This window comes from Mesoplodon densirostris, chromosome 18, assembly GCF_025265405.1.
Source record: "Mesoplodon densirostris isolate mMesDen1 chromosome 18, mMesDen1 primary haplotype, whole genome shotgun sequence".
NCBI classification, from domain to species: Eukaryota; Metazoa; Chordata; class Mammalia; order Artiodactyla; family Ziphiidae; genus Mesoplodon; species Mesoplodon densirostris.
Window position 1 is genome coordinate 59,497,866 of NC_082678.1, and position 12,257 is coordinate 59,510,122.

Consider the following 12,257-nt stretch of genomic DNA (forward strand, 5'->3'; position numbering starts at 1 on the left):
CGGTGTGACAACAGAGAGGGTCCATCTTGATCACCCTTGGCACGTAGTAGACATTCAATAAACAAATTTTGAATGGACACATTTCAGCTGGAAGGAACACCCTATAAACTCCCCTTTACTCATTTGACAGCTAAGGAACCTGGTGATCTGTAGGAAAGTAGTGATGTGGATCTAGCCACCAGGATCTCAACCCAACACAAGGCTTTTTCTAACCACCAGGAAGTCTCCCAGTAAATGTTGGGGGCTTCGAGGAGGCCCCAAGATAGCAATCACCCCCTTTTCTCTGCAAGTTTTTGAACTAAATCAGAGGTAAGATAACAGTAAGCTAGATGGGGACCAAAAATGCCCTTTATAACTAATAAACCTGATATTTAGAGAATGTGGCCTATATTGTCAGGTACATGAGCTTCCCAATACTCAAACTCAGCATTAGACAGACCTGGCCACTCAGTGACACGCAGCTGGGCCACAATGGGCCACCCCTTCCCACCCTGCAGGAGCAGTGTGGGCTCCCAAGAGGAAAGGAAGAGGAGATGCTAAAGAGGCACAGATTCTCCTTCGAAACTCAACCGTCCTATTAAACCACTCCTCCTTCCCAGGGAAGAATGAGCGGGTGGAGAGCAATCGGGAGTGTTACGCTGTTGGGCTTCTTTCACCAGGAAGAAAACAGCAGGAGTGGAAAGACGAAGATTCTCTAGCACAAGTCAAGCGTGGTTTGGTCAGGTCAGTTGATTCTGCTTTCTTTTCAATCAAAATGGGTTCTTTTTCAAAGTGATGAAATATGTTTGCTGTCTAAAATATCATTGTCCATGAAATTACCTCACACACCACAGTAATATCAAGCTCCCAAAGGAGTTAAAGATCTTCATCTAAAATCATGCAAAGTTCAAAGGAAGAACCAAAAATTCGTGATAAAAGTACACAATCGAGGGCACTGGATGGCAATCATCCTTGTGCTCGCACACCATGCCCATCAAAGGCGTTTCAAGAGCACTGAAATCTCACACACTTCCCACGCCGACTGTCAGTTTCTTTCTCGCTGATCTCAGAGCCACACGGTGCCTATTAGTCACCAGAGAGCGGAGCCAAAGTTTAACTCCTTGGTGGCGTAGGGGAAACGGCACTTCAAATTGGATTCCAGGAATCTAGGGGAATACTAGACAGGAAGTCTGTTACAGTGTTCCCAACTTGCCCAATGTCAAGGCTGGAGCTGGAAGCGTTTTTCGAAACAAATGGTCAGTTTAGCAATATGACTGTCTGCACATGCTTTTCATTTTATTCACCAGGGCACTTCTTCCTGCTCCAGGTTTTTTTGTTTGTTTTTTAAGGTAAACATTTACTATTCAGGCTTCAAGAGGCATTCCAAAAAACCCATTGTTTGTAAATTTGAAGTTCGGTGGACAAAAAAATTACCACATCAACTAGACAACAATAATCCCCCAAATTAGCCAACAATACATGTAAAATTCAGCGGGTTTTACTGCAAGCGGTGGTGTCGGCTGTTTAATGTGACTGAGCACAGTTAGGGCCAGGATGCCCTGAACCCAGCATGGATCTCTTCTGGTCAGGCTGCTAAGACAAAGCTTTGATCTCATCCTGAGAAGCTCTCTGGCAGACTTCTTGCTGGAGGTCAGGAAGCAGGTTTCATTGACCAGTCCTCCGAGAGAACCCAAGCTAACAGTGGAAACCCAGATGGAAACAATATGTTCCCATCCTCTCTTCTCAAAAGCCAAGCTGTTTTCTCATCTATTACCTGCCCCTATTTTTACCATGAGAAGCTCTCCAATGTCACTTTAGCTATCGATAATTGGCAGTGAGTTTTGCAATTAACAGCAGCCCAGAATCAATTTCAAGGAGTTACATAGAAACCATTTCCAAAAAAGCACATTTGGGGATTACTCACTGCTTGCCTTTCTTCAATCCTTATCCTACCCCACACATCATCTGCTGGAAGAATCTGAAACTTGAACCATGTGCCTAAATGCCCAGTTCTGAGTGTGTGGTAGGAATTCTCTGACTGATGTGTACCTAAGGAAAGGAATGGGCAGTTCCATAAGGAGTTGCTGTGTCATTCATAACAAAGTGCTGACTCATAAGTCCTTTCTAATTTCAGACCAAAGCCCTCCGGGAAAGATTTGGGTAAAAAACTTGACCTCAGAGAAAAGCCACTGAAGTTTATTTGTTCCCCCGAAGAAAAGCAATAGAGAATTGCCAACTGTGATGGGCACATCTCAGTCTTTGCTGGTTTATCTTGCTCATCAGCCACGCCAAGGAGGGGCCTCTGTGAAGCTGAACTTCCCACCCACCTCACCCAAGCCACGTGGAGACATAACCCAAGGCTTTGGTGAGTTTCTGAGCTTCTGCTCACACGTGGCATGGGGGGAGCCAGCCCCCTCACCAATGCCCTCTAAATGACACTTCCAACACTGAAGACTGCGGGGCCTCTAATCACTTGAGAACCAGGAGGCGGATATTTATAGAGACGTTCTGTCATCTGGGCAGCCTCGAGTGGACTTTTTTTTTTTTTTTTTTTTGCGGTACGCGGGCCTCTCACTGTTGTGGCCTCTCCCGTTGCGGAGCACAGGCTCCGGACGCGCAGGCTCAGCAGCCATGGCTCACGGGCCCAGCCGATCCATGGCATGTGGGATCTTCCCGGACCGGGGCACGAACCCGTGTCCCCTGCATCGGCAGGCGGACTCAACCACTGCGCCACCAGGGAAGCCCGGATTTTTTTTTTCTCTCTCTCTTTCTTCAGCTCCTGATCTGGTGGGTTTGGGGCAAGAAAGCCTCCAAGGGCAGTAACCTCGGAGGAAGTGCTTGCTAATGCAAGAGGTGGGGCAAAGGGGCAGTCAGGGGGAGCCTGGAGCTGCTCAGGCTACTGGAACCCTCAGCAGCTCAGGCCAAGACTTCCCCTCCTGATTCCACATCGAGCTTCTTTAAACCAGCCTCAGCCGAACAGCTATCACGGGGCCTGGTGTTTACAGCCGAGCCCAAGACAACAGAACCATGGAGTTGCCGCCCCTGTTTCTATACTGACCCAGTGGTCAAGGAATCATCCCCTGGGCCCGAGGACAACCTTTGTTGTTTCCTCTCTGCAAAACACCAGAATGCCTTTGCCTCGAAGAGGTCGACTCTGTTGTCAGCTGTGGGAAAAAACAGCCAGAGTTGCTATTTACACCCTGAACTGCAAGCTGGGTAAAAATAGCACTAGCAGCTTGGTCCAGCTTCAAACCCGGCTGCAGAAAGAGATTATTTCTGGAAGAGAAGATTTTCCTCCCCACCCACAGATCTGAAAATGGTCACCTCCCTAGAGGAAAAGAGGGGAGACAACCCCACGCAAAGGTGAAATATACCCACTTCTCCATGGCCCCTGCCCAGGACAGTGCACCAAGAGCCAGACTAGAAATGCCCTCCCCTGACAGCCAGGTCAGGCCCCAGCACAGACCCGCAGGTGACCTAGTTCAAGGTACAGTGGGAATTAATTAACTTTGACTACAGTGAGAGGAGGCTGCTCTCTGAACCTAGATGCTGCCATCATCCTGTTGGCTATTATTGCTGGTAGGCTACTTGTTTGCCTTTCCAATAAAGGAAGAGAGCTCCCCTGGTGGCACAGTGGTTGAGAGTCCGCCTGCCGATGCAGGGGACACGGGTTCGTGCCCCGGTCCGGGAAGATCCCACATGCCGTGGAGCGGCTGGGCCCGTGAGCCATGGCCGCTGAGCCTGCGCGTCCAGAGCCTGTGCTCTGCAACGGGAGAGGCCACAACAGTGAGAGGCCCGTGTACTGCAAAAAAAAAAAAAAAAAAAAGGAAGAAAAAAGAATTGACCAAAAGAGTACGTAAGATCCCAAAACAAGAGCCTAGATGATCTACTGCCTGAGGGCTTGGAAACTACCAAGCTTGGCCTGGTCCCACCTCTGTATTTAGGGTGCCCTGACTGCTGGGGGCTGAAACTCTTCCCTCATGTAAGTGCTAGAGTTTAGGACCTGGTGTTTGGGATCCCGGAATTTCTTTCAAGTTCAGGAAGTGGCCCATATGACAATCATTGGAAGGAAAGTCACTTCTTTCTTTTCTGTGAAGAAGTATTTTATAGATACATATAACTGTGTAGATTATGACACCTTTGTAACTCTAAAGAGATATACACATATGGATAGTACGTGAAAAACAGCAGAGAAAAATGCCAGATCAATGGTGTCATTCAATTGTCCTATAATCTGAAAGTGCCCAGGCCACCCAGAGCTGAGCCCAATAGGTGCTTAATAAATATATTTAGGAAGTAAGGGGAAAAGTCTCCCACATCCTATCTGCGTCTGAACCTCCTTCTTCAGAGATCCAGGAACCAAAATGAATCTTCTACTTTGAGGAAACATACCTAGGCATGCCTAACCAACTAAAAGAAAGGTGAGAAGATGATAACATATCACTGCCCCACTTCTCAGCACCTCCCAGCGACACACATACAGACCTTTACCACCTTGACCTCAGTATGAGTACTGGAGTAGCAACAGAGGGGAGATAGCTGGGTCAAGCAGAAGAAGCAGAAAAGATAGGGATGTGCTTTGGGCACAAAGGCAGGAAGCCTGGCTTTTCCTCTGGCCTCAGACAGACCTAGTTTTTAGTACTATCTTGGTCACCTACTGTGTGACCAAGTCACTTTACCTTTCTGAATCTCACTTTTTTCCCCTTAGAAGAGGGGTAATAATACCCCCCTGTGGGGGCTGATGCAGACTAAATGTAGCAACATATGCAGAACATGCGTTCTTTCAGTGCCTGGTACGGAGTAAGGGATACGCTGAACCCAGCATCCAGGAGCCGATCTATTTTTCCTGTGGCATGCCCTGGCCAGATTTTGGAATCTATCCTGCTTCCAGCTGCCAGAGGAGGGCAAGTCTACCAGATGGCTAAAGTCTTAACTCCCTGAAGAAGGCATTACATCAACAGAAATTACTGAAAACTTTCTCCCACGTTATCGGGCCCTTCTGCACCATGTCCTTCATTCTCCCCTTGCACCTTTCTGTAACGCCCACTTCCCCAAGCCTTATCAAGAAACCAGAAATAGAATCTCCCTGCTCTGACATCTCTGCCAATGGGAAGGTCTGGCCAGCCAAGGGCTGGGTCAGCACTGGCTTCTCAGTCGAGGGAGACCACAGAAACGTAGCCCCAGCACCTTTCCGAGACGCACGGACTGATGACATCGTGAGGGAAGAGTTGCTGCTCTGCTGAGTCGTAGCTATTTATTTGTTCTCAGGGCTCTGAGACTCCCCAAGGACCTGGGAAAGACAGCTGTATATCCCTTTGATCAGGACTGCTTCAGGTTTCTATTTCCAAAGTTGAGAAATCCAGACAGTGCTGACTCTGGTCCAGGAACGAAAGGAGCTCAGGTCTCTCTCTCTCTCGCTGACCTCTGGCCAAGGATTGTAGGCCAAGGTGGCCAGGCTCGCCCCTCCAGTCTAAGTCAGCTTCCTCCTGAGTCAGCTTTCTTCACCTTCCTATTAATAGCCACTGCTTTGGCTGGCTCCTCTCACAGTATGATTACAGTTTAATAATACATCTCAAATAAGGAAGCAGCAAACTTCCTGGAGCTGGGCTGCCGAGGGCTGGGAGAGCTCAGGCTCCATCCCAGAAGGCAGAGGCAGAGGCTTGTCTTCCGCAGAAGGATAGAGGTCCAGGTGATTAAGTCACTGGTCTCCGAGACAAGACACTGCTTTGGGGTTTCTGTCTTGCTGAGATGCCTCTGGTTTAGGGCAGGAGACAATAATACAGGCTAACTTTCATTTTATTGGAGCTTTTATCCCCACAGATATTCCTGGGCAGATATTCCTGGACTGAAAAAGTGTGGTTCTTATCCAATGATGCAGATCCTTCAGCTACCTTGGATGGAAGTTTGGGCCAAGTTAACATTAGTCCCTACAGAAGTCACCTTTTCTCTGACACTACAGTAGCAAGGTGGCCACTTAGAGAGGCTCGGGTTGTCTGGACAGGACAGGGTGCCGAGAGCAGACTGAACCCCAGCAAAAGAAAAATGCCCCCCTCCTACCCCTCCTCACTCCCCAGTAAAAGCAAACAGCTAAACAATCTTTAGTGTTAGATTCATACTGATGAGTAATGTATTTGGGTTACCCTGTAATTTGTTCCAGGATTCTTGTTCTTCATGGGTCCTGGATGGGAAGAACACACACATTTAGGAGCCAGGCAACCTGAGTACAAATTATGACTCAGTCTCTCAGCTGAGGGCTTAGTAAATTTATTTTAGTTTTCTGAACCTCCATCTTCTCACGTATATAAAAGAAATAATAATCTATCCTGAAATGGTTTTATACCAGTGAAGTGAGACAACTTTGGAAAATATGCCTAGTACAGTGCCTGGAATATAGTAGGTGATCAATAAACAGTCTTAACTTTATTTCCAGAAAATAAAATGTGGGTCTTCCCTGGTGGCGCAGTGGTTGGGAATCCACCTGTCAACGCAGGGCACACGGGTTCGAGCCCTGGTCTGGGAAGATCCCACATGCCACGGAGCAATGAAGCCCGTGCGCCACAACTACTGAGCCTGAGCCCTAGAGCCCGCGAGCCACAACTACTGAGCCCGCATGCCACAACTACTGAAGCCCACGCGCCTAGAGCCCGTGCTCCGCAACGAGAGGTCACTGCAATGAGAAGCCCGCACACCGCAACGAAGAGTAGCCTCTGCTCGCTGCAACTAGAGAAAAGCCCGTGCACAGCAACGAAGATGCAATGCAGCCAAAAATAAATAAATAAAATAAAATAAAAATTTTTTTTAATTAAAAGAAAATAAAATGTGAGGGCAAATCAAGGTCATCCAAGCCCCTCACACTAGTGGGAAAAAAATGACCATCATCTCTAAATGTGCAGACCCACGATGGGAACATCTCTGATATGAAAGCCCATAAGAATAAGCAGAACTTTGTTTCCCTTCCTTAGATTCCTACCATTTAGAAATCCCAAAGAGAGGCCCAATCTGGACTGTGATGCATCTTGCTGAGGCCATAGTGAGGAGTCTCCTGGCTCCATTTACCTTCTCTCATGACATTTATCAGCGGTCTCACAGTTGATAAACAAAGGATGGCACTGGGAAGATGGGTAGGCACGGTGTAGGGTCTGTATGCTCAGCTACATTTCAAGGTCCCCCTTAAAAGAACCAGGTCAACCAGACGTCATGGGCGAACCCTGCTCTCAGGAAGGCCAAAGGAGAAACAAAACATCATGCCTGCCCCGTTTTTCAACCTGCTGAGAAATAATCTGACCCTCAAACACCTGCTTATAAGATGGCAAATAATGGTCCCCTTAACCCAGTACCAGCTGGCTTCCCTCAGCTACTCCTTGCAGTCTAGGAGGCTGGCAGACTTTGTTCTTGCGGCAGCTTGCTTCCTTCTCGCTTGCCAACAGCCGGCACATATCTGATAGGAGCTGGCGGGAGCTCCTGGCAGCACAAAGTGGGGCAAAGCCCCAGCGTGACCTGCTCCCCGCTGGGCACTGAGTGGGGGCTGGTGTGGGGAGGAGGGACCAGGGCTGAGTTGACTTAGGCTCGTTCCCATAAAAGCAGCCCCCAGGGCTTCCCTGGTGGCGCAGTGGTGGAGAGTCCGCCTGCCGATGCAGGGGACACGGGTTCGTGCCCCGGTCCAGGAAGATCCCACATGCCGCGGAGTGGCTGGGCCCGTGAGCCATGGCCGCTGAGCCTGCGTGTCCAGAGCCTGTGCTCCGTGATGGGAGAGGCCACAACAGTGAGAGGCCCACGGACCGCAAAAAAAAAAAAAGCAGCCCCCAATCCCCTGCACCTCAGTAGGCAAAGGGGTAGGACTTCCTCAGACACCTCTTGGGGAATGGTTCTGACTTCCCCTTTGGACCTATCCTTGGTATTAACCTAACATGATTTTACTTATACGCAGATGTTGAGGGGAATGAACACACTTTGATTTATTTCCATGCCACAGAGACCACCCGTCTGAGGATCAGCCACCCAGACACCATTCACTCCTTCGCTCATGCAACAAATAGTTTTTGAACATTGCCCTCACACCAGCCCTGTTCTGGGTTCTAAACACACTGGTGAATTTTAAAAAATGATGGTCTTTGCCCTAGGGGGAGAATCAGACACAGAATGTGAAAATTAGTAAGTATGTAATTCTAGTTGTGAGAAATGGTGGTAAGAGACGTGCTCGGGTGCAGTAATAGAGAATGATAGTGGGGGGAGTTCCCTGGTGGTCCAGTGGTTAGGACTCGAGGCTTTCACTGCCGAGGGCCCAGGTTCAATCCCTGGTCAGGGAACTAAGATCCCACAAGCTGCTCAGCTTGGCAAAAAAAAATTAAAAAGAGAGAGAGAATGATGGTGGGGGGTGAGGGGTGTCTTATTTAGAGGAGAAGGTCAAGGGAGGCCACTCTGAGGAGGTGACATTTAAAAACTTGATGGGATTTCGGTGGCAAATGTCTGTGGAGGTCCCCCCTCACTGCTCAGCTAATTCCCTTCTCTGCTAATGAAAGACTATAAGAACAAAAGGGTACCTCAGCCAGGGATGCAGTGAAGAACATCCTGGGAGAAGAAAGGGGACTACAGAAGAAGTAGGTACTGTGGGCATATCTACTTGTCTTCTCTCTCCTGCACCCCAGCACCCATTTGTCCTCTGTCCAGGGCCTTCCTGGCACATGTTTCCCTACAAACCCTTCCTTGTTCCTCTCACCTGACAGGTTCTCATTACGGTGAGGACATTGCCCACCACTGGCACAGCCCAGAGGAGCCCATCATGGGCTCACTGTCTTTGAAAGCAGTTTTCTCCAAGGTCCCCACAGGCCTGTCCTTGAATCTCCAGAAGCCAAATAGCTCTGACCTGCAATAGATAAACTCATCATTCCTGCTGGGCCAGCAGGCTAATTACAGAGTCTTCTTTCTCCAACTCTTTATCTCAGGATTGTTTTCCTAACTTAGTATCAGCTAGGTTGACATCAGTGCCATCTACCGCCTACATTAAGGAGTTGGCCCTCTAGACCAGCGGTCCCCAACCTTTCTGGCTCCAGGGACTGGTTTCGTAGAAGACAATTTTTTCACGGACGGAGTGGGGGCAATGGTTCAGGCAGTAATGCGAGCGGTGGGGAGCGGTGGGGAGCGGCAGGTGAATCTCTGCTTGCTGGCACGCCTCTCACCTCCTGCTGTGTGGCCTGGTTCCTAACAGGCTGCAGACCCTTACTGGTCCGCGGACCGGGGGTTGGGGACCCCTGCTCTAGACTGTTGGGGACCCAGCCCAGATATCAGAGCCAGACAGACATGGATTCGAATCCCAGCTCCCCACTTTTTTTTTTTAATATATATATATTTTTATATTTATTTTGTCTGCCCCAGGTCTTAGTTGCAGCACACGGGATATTCCTTGCAGCATGTGGGATCTTTTAGTTGCAGCATGTGGACTCTTCGTTGCAGCACGTGGGCTTCTTAGTTGCGGCATGCATGCGGGATCCAGTTCCCTGACCAGGGATCGAACCCAGGCCCCCTGCCTTGGGAGCACGGAGTCTTACCCACTGGACCGGGGAAGCCCCCCAGCTCCCCACTTTAACCAGCTCTGTGACCTTGGGCAAGTCAGGAGTCTTCTCTGGGCCTCAGGTTCCTGACATGCACGACGAGGAGGGGGAAATTGCTTACTCTGCAGACTGGATGTAAGAATTAGCCAAGAGGGAGGCAGGGTGGATGCAAGGTAGCAGTGCAGGACAAACGGGAGCCTTTGTTATGATATCAGCTATAACATAACCTCAGTGGAGTTTTGGCAGTGCCTCTTTTAGGAAGGTGATCCATGGCTCTTTCAAGAATGGTGGCCAGGTCTCCACTTCACCAACCATTTGGCCACAGCAGCTCTTTAATATGAGTATTGCTAAGAACCAGGTGAAAGGAGGACACTTCAGGACACACTAAAAGGCATGGATCCCAGAATCTCGGATTGGAAGGAATCCTAAGAAAATTCTAGTCCAAGTTCTTGCTATCAGGCAGGACTGAATTTCAGTTTGAGACAGATGGAAGTCTTTTCCAGCACATAGTTGAGCAGGCATTACCACGCTGCCCCAGCCATACTGTTCTTGTGATCACACAGACTTGACTATTCACTCAGTCCTTTAATCATTAATTCAGAAAATATTTATGGAGCAGTTACTATGTGCCAAGTACTACTCAAGGCACATAGATATGGAGGCAAGAAGACAAAGGCCTGTCCCTCATGGAGACCAGTTATATGCAGAGATTTTTTTTTTTTTTTTTTTTTTTTTTTTTTGCGGTACGCGGGCCTCTCACTGTTGTGGCCTCTCCCATTGCGGAGCACAGGCTCCGGACGCGCAGGCTCAGCGGCCATGGCTCACGGGCCCAGCCACTCCGCGGCATGTGGGATCTTCCCGGACCGGGGCACGAACCCGTATCCCCTGCATCGGCAGGCGGACTCTCAACCACTGCGCCACCAGGGAAGCCCTATGCAGAGATTTTTAAAAGAGGGAGGGAGAGAGAGGAAGGAAGGAAGGAAGGAAGGGTGGGAGGGAGGAAGAGAGAAAAAAAGAGAAGTGATATCAAGAAAATAAAACAAGGTAGGAGGATAGAGAGATGGGGTGGGGGTAATGAGGTGCAGTGGTCAGAGACGCCCCTTTGAGGAGATGCCATCTGAGCAGAGACCTGGTGGGTGAGGAGGAGGCAGGCATAGGAGGATGGGAGGAGCTTCATGCTTCAAGGCACAGAATGATTGTCCAGGTGGCTGTGGTAGTGCAACCGCAGGTATGAGAGCAAGTAGGGCCTTGAAGGTTGAATTTTATTCTAACTGCAGGGTTTTAAGCAGAGGACCGGCAACATCTGATTTATACTTTGATTTTTTTTTTTTTTTTTTTTGGCTGCGTTGGGTCTTCGTTGCTGTGCGCGGGCTTTCTCCAGCTGCGGCGAGCGGGGGCTACTCTTCTTTGCGGTGCGTGGGCTTCTCGTTGCAGTGGCTTCTCTTGTTGTGGAGCACAGGCTCTAGGTGCGCGGGCTTCCGTCGTTGTGGCACATGGGCTCAGTAGTTGTGGCTCACGGGCTCTAGAGCACAGGCTCAGTAGTTGTGGCGCACAGGCTTAGTCGCTCCGCGGCATGTGGGATCTTCCCGGACCAGGGCCCGCACCCGTGTCCCTTGCATTTGCAGGCAGATTCTTAAGCACTGAGCCACCAGGGAAGTCCCTGTTTAAGCTTTGAAAAGATCCCTGTGGCTATTCTTGGAAATGTGCTATAAGGTGCGTGAATAAAAGTAAGGAGACCAGTTAAGGAGGTCGTTGCCATGAGTCCAGGCAAGAGGAGATGGTAAAAACTGGCCAGATTTGAGATATCTTTTGAGAGTACAGCTAACAGGACTTAGCTATGGGTTAGATATGGGGGCTGGGTGTGCAGGGAGGGGGAAGGGGGGCTTGATAGGAACCAAAGATGACTCCTAGATTTTGAACCTAATAAACTGGGAGAATAGTAGTACTGTTTAATGAGATGGGATTGTTTGGGAGAAATGACTAATTCCATGCCTTTCTCCTCTTCTAGACTATACATTCCATGAAGGCCGGGCCCCTAACTCTCTTGTTCACTGCTGTGTGTTCAGTGACTGGCACAACATCTGGTTTGCAGAATAATAAAGGCAAACACATACCAATGACTGAGCGTGTAGTCCATGTCCAGTGCTGTGCTTCATGCTTAATAGTCATGCTCATTTAATTCTCACAAGAGAAATGCGAGGAGATACTTGTTTGTATCCTCATTTTACAAACAAGAAGTTGGGTTCAGAGAGATCACATGACAGCCTCAAGGTCTCATAGGTACTAAGTGGTAAAGTGTAATAGTGGTGTTTCTGGCTCCAAACTCTAGGCTCTTCGCCAGTGTACCACACAGTCAAAGAGTCTGGGTGGGTATATGGATGGGTGGGTGGGTGGATGGATGGACCCAAGGATGGATGAATAGATGGAAGGCTAGAAGGCAACATCACATGCTGAAAATCATTTATACCATAGTGTCTCTCTGAAAGTAAAAGAGATTCCAACTGGAAAGAGTAGATTCAGATCTACGCCTGAAAGGAAACACTAGACGAGCCAAGCATGAATTCCCACTAAAGTTATTCCCAGGAATGCAGAGGAGATAGAATCCACTTGGGGGAGGGGCGCGCAGGGGAGACAGAGAAAGTTCTAGAAAGCTTTGTTAAATTTTTTTAAAAAACTTAGATAGTCGAAGAAATGATCTTTTCAGGGAGCATTTCCTAGTACCTAGTACTT

The 12,257-nt window shown here is 48.9% G+C and overlaps 1 long non-coding RNA gene across 2 annotated transcripts; it reads left to right on the plus strand.

The window, feature by feature from the left end:
* The first annotated feature begins 464 nt into the window (after window positions 1-464).
* Window positions 465-11,602, plus strand: LOC132478488 (uncharacterized). 2 transcript variants are annotated; one of them, XR_009530399.1, is made up of 3 exons: window positions 465-723; window positions 2,114-2,344; window positions 11,536-11,602. It is a non-coding gene; the product is annotated as an uncharacterized LOC132478488 (long non-coding RNA). The 2 variants fall into 2 exon arrangements; XR_009530398.1 differs by lacking the exon at window positions 11,536-11,602 and adding an exon at window positions 6,410-6,737 and having other exon boundaries at window positions 467-723.
* Window positions 11,603-12,257: the final 655 nt, after the last annotated feature.